General features: G+C 36.6%; 1 long non-coding RNA gene across 1 annotated transcript; it reads right to left on the bottom strand.

Moving 5' to 3' along the window:
• Positions 1–847: 847 nt before the first annotated feature.
• On the bottom strand, positions 848–2,885 carry LOC118491348. The gene is made up of 2 exons (XR_004891386.1): positions 2,652–2,885; positions 848–1,058 (listed from the first exon to the last, which is right to left on the bottom strand). It is a non-coding gene; the product is annotated as an uncharacterized LOC118491348 (long non-coding RNA).
• Between the last annotated feature and the right edge of the window lie 2,049 nt (positions 2,886–4,934).

Here is a 4,934-nt window from a genome sequence, read left to right as displayed (position 1 = left end):
AAGATTTTCGACAACTGATGTTGGAAAGCTGATTTTCAAAATCTCAAGTGCTAAACATGATTACATTGTTGTAAGGGGGAGTGTACATTGAATATTAAATGTGTTTTTTTAAATCAACAAGTGATTCATCATAGAGAAAGTGATTTGAGGGAGAGTAAATGTTGATGCATATGTTTATGAGTGGGAGTCATCTGATTATTTCAGAGTGTTGATGCATACAAATTGTTAAATTTAGAAAATTTACTTCTGGGTTAAGAATGTGCAAGAATAGCCAGGTTTCGATCTTGGTCCTAAAGATAAAGAGCCAGGTTACAATACCTGAGGACTCTGATTGAAGAAAGCCAAGTTTCGATCGTAGAAATTAATTGCTGTGAATAGACATTGAGCCAGGTTCCAGATTCTATGAACAAAGCTAAAGCCAGGCATCAATTTTAGAACTTGTGAAAGTCAGACAAAGATCCTGTATCAGATGTTGCTGAAGAACAAAGGAATGCCAGCAAATCGGGAGGGGGAGTCTGAAGATTTTCAAGCAGATATGGTTAAAAAGGAGTCTGTTGATCAAGATAGAGAGAAAAAAGAAGAAGAAAAGCCCAGAGACTGATCAAGACTGAAGAATTGAAGACACAGCATGGTTGTGACTCGATAGTCGACTCGTCAACATCTGAGGGGGAGTCTGTTGGTGCACTACATCTGTCGACTTCGTCTTGTATCGAGTCTTAGATTGCATTGTATAGATTAGGGCATGATTTACGAGAAAATAGGAAGTATATTGTGTTTAGGAAGCAGGTTTCGCTCATATGGTTTTACGCCCTAATTCGTATTTGTCAAAAGTCGCAGCGGAAACACGTACCATAAAATTTCTTTCACTATAAATACCTCAACTTATTTAAGATTTAACTTTAACACAGTTCTTTCTCATAAATCCGTCATCCTCTTATTTACTAGTTAAAAACATAGCTTATGTTTACTACATTATGTACATCAACGTTTCCGTACAATCTCTCTAGTGACTCGATCTTCGATCTCCAATCCTTGGATATCCTCATGACTGGTACTACCTGCGCTCACCACATAAAATTTCACATCATTAGTACGCGTTATAAACATACAAGGTTTGTTCACGTTTACTTCTCGTTTCGTTAACTCTTTACATCCCAGCTTTCCCATCCTGATCATATGATCCGTAGTGAGACTTCTTTGGTATTCCTGCGTTACACTTCATTCACCAAGCACGCAACTATTACCGTTAGTACTCAATTTCATTAGATGCATGCGTACCTACCTTTCATACAAACTGATACATACCTTTACGGTCACAAATAGCAACTGTCCTACATACGTACCTGCATACATACGTACGTACCTACGTACGTGCATACCTAATTACATCCATTCCTACCTACATACATACATACCTACATTCATACGTACATACATACATACATACATACATGCATACATATATACATACATACATACATACTTATTACATGCCTTCACACAAACCTACATACGTGCATACCTTCGTGTATGGATCCCCTCGTGAGCCCATATTCATCTAAACGCATACATACGTTCTACCTACCTACACACCAACATACATACATTTAAACGCAAAAGACATTCATACGTATATACCTTTCTTACATCTTTACATCCACGCATATGCTTATGCCTATCTTTATGCATACGTACATGCACCTCTACATACATACATACCCTTCCTACATCGCTACGTACATGTATACACTCGTACATATCTTTATACATGCATACATACACATCTACATACGTACATACTTTAACAAACACGTACTAGATCACGCGTACCTCTTACATAATCATACATCATTAACATGGGTCTTAGACATAGCTTTATAGCCCATAAACATCTAAGGAACCATCAAAATCATGTTTGGAAAGTCCACCGTAGTCCACGGATATCAAACCGAAGCCCACGGTACATAAATTAACTTAAATAACAAGATTTCAGCTTTTGGGACTTGGGAAGGCCGTCGCCGACGCCCCTAGGGCCGTCGGCGACGGGCCTTGCATTTACCCGTAGCCCAAAAACCCGTAGACAGGTAATTAACCCGTCAGCACAAAAACTGGTTTTCTAGAGCCCGTCGGCGACGCCCCCATGCCCGTCGGCGTCGCCCTCTAGATTTTGCATTTTTCTGCAGCTCCGTTTCGTCGTCCGTACGCACTAAAACGCGCATAACTTTTGAACCGTTTACCCGTTTAACCTCCCGTTTCTTCCTACATGCTTGTAAATTCATATTCTATCATATGAACTTAAAATCCCACATCCGGATTAAGGAAATTCTTATCTTACGCTCTATTGACTTATTGTCATTTCCTAATTATTTGACCCGTTATGGGTATTTGCGCATTAATTGATCTAAGACTAGCAAAACCATACTTCCCACTTCCATACTTGTCCAAAACATTACACTAATCGTATAACTTGTTTCTAAACCACTTATTAAAATCGTTTACCCAAAATACCCATCAAGGGCATTTTGGTCAACTTAATCCCATCCTTTACGACATAAGACTACGACACATATTTGACCTCAACCATCATGTTTAATTAATCAAAACGCCATATCACCTAACCGAACATAAGAAGTGATTACAGAATCACTTACCTTATACGTCCGTGCTCGTATCCGATTCCTCGCCTTTTCTTGACCCGTTATCCTTTCATGCTTGAGTCCGTCACGACGTGATTCCTATACTTTCATTTCATCGAAACCACGCTCATATTAGCATACTCATTTGTACATGTAACAATCATATCATTCGCATAATTCATACTTAACTTTCCATAGTCATTACTATCAAACATTAAAACATCTAATCAACTTCATATCCTTTCCAACACACATAATTCATCGGGTAATCCAAATTAACACATATTTACCTATTCTTACCAACAACGATTTTCGCTAACATGCATACGACATAATTTGTCAACCACGATATTTAATATCTTCGAAACCCAAATTCATTATCACACATAACACATAATTAATGCCCACTTACTCATATCTTCATAACGCTACATTTGACAACCATGTCTTATAAAAATCAAATTAGCATAATCCTAGCATCATCCTTGGTTAGTGAGGTTATATGCTATGTATATTTAGTACATGTTCACTTTTAACCGTAATTAAGGGACTAGTAGACCACATAGCAACCTCACCCGTTCAAACACAATGTACAAGCTCCTAATGCATAAATTTGACCAACATATACCTTCAACCCGAATTCATGTACGAATTCCATCTAAGGCACATTTTTCAAGTTAGTAAACTACTACTTTCATCACAATCGCTTTTTATACATATAAACTTACAACTTGCATACAATTTCACTTTCTAACTTCATCTAGCAATTTCATCGAACACTTGGCGTGCGCACTAACATTTAAGCACATTGTACAAGCAATTTAAGCATATTCTCCCCACATTCACCTCATGAATCCTTTTATTCAAACAAGATCACATTTTCAACTTCATCATATTACTATCAAAACCTAATACGTAACACATGCATCAACATAATCAAAATAATCCATATACACATGCTCATCATAATCATTATCATACTCATAAACATGGGTTTCATTCTAAATCACTAGATAACTAAAATTTAACCAAGATTCAGCTTAAACATGATAACATTAGCAAGATTTCATCCTGATTTAGATCAAACCCACGAATTTAACAAAACCCACTCCTTGGTTGTTCATTAAAACTGAAAATTAAGACTTACCTTGGCTAGAACTTGCTTAGATAATCACTATTTCGACTCATGCAAGTTCGAATTCAGCCCAATTCGCATCCAATTTCGTTGATTAGGGTTCATGAGGGGTTTCCCCCTTTCTTTCTCTTCTCTGATCGAACACACACACGACCAGGTGTGTGTGTTTGGGGGTTTTTATTTTTGTTTTATATTTAGACTTTCCCTTTATTCAAAAACCACCCCTCATGTTTGTTACTTGCTCATTATTTAACTCAATTTCATAACCTATTTGTTTTAACCAAGTTTTTAACTAGGTTTAATAACCTAGTTATTCCATTCCTTTCTTTTAAACGTGATAACATACTAATAGCTAACGAACTCGAGTTTTTGGGGTGTTACAAGTCTACCCCCCTTAAATGAGGTTTCGTCCCCGAAACCTTTCTCATTCAAACTAGACCAATTATACTCTTACCCCTTTCAGGTTATTCATTCACTATACTTACTACAACCTAAGCGCATTCGGGACCTTGGCAAAGGTTTTATTCATGCATGAACGTAATTGTACACATCGTTCATATGCCCTCATATTAAGTAAGTTACTTTCATAATTATACTTATGTCCGACTCTTCTCCAGAGCTCTTATTAGTGTCTTTTACTTTATAATACTAGCCCTTAACACATAGCATTACTACGTTTCTTTCATCGAATTTATTCCAATTGTTTATAATTATAAATTGTACAAATCTAAGTACGCGGCTTGTTTCTAACTCCCTATTTAAGCATATCACATTCATATATTTGCTAATCAAAATAAATCGATTTACTTTATACTACTCATTCATCATGTGCCATCTTTCATTTTGTTCAAATGAACATGGCCAACAAGCCGAGCATCAGGGTTAGCATTTCTTAACGATACTTCCTTTCTCACTTCCATTTATACATACACCTATCATGTTTGACTTCTTCTTAACAAATCTATACTTCCCATGCCATACTTCCACGTAACCTTCTCATTTCCTTGACCGACTAGTAATAGTTCATCGTCCCTATATATTCAAACCTATATTAATGCTTACTTATAAAGGCATTCATTACATCCTTTTATGTTTTAAATCCGTCCCACGGATTTAAACGTAACATCCATACCCTTCATTCCTTCTATGTTTGAATCCATTTA

Source organism: Helianthus annuus, chromosome 4, assembly GCF_002127325.2.
Source record: "Helianthus annuus cultivar XRQ/B chromosome 4, HanXRQr2.0-SUNRISE, whole genome shotgun sequence".
NCBI lineage: Eukaryota > Viridiplantae > Streptophyta > Magnoliopsida > Asterales > Asteraceae > Helianthus > Helianthus annuus.
Note: the sequence above shows the minus strand (reverse complement) of the source record. Positions and strands in the feature narration are given on the sequence as shown.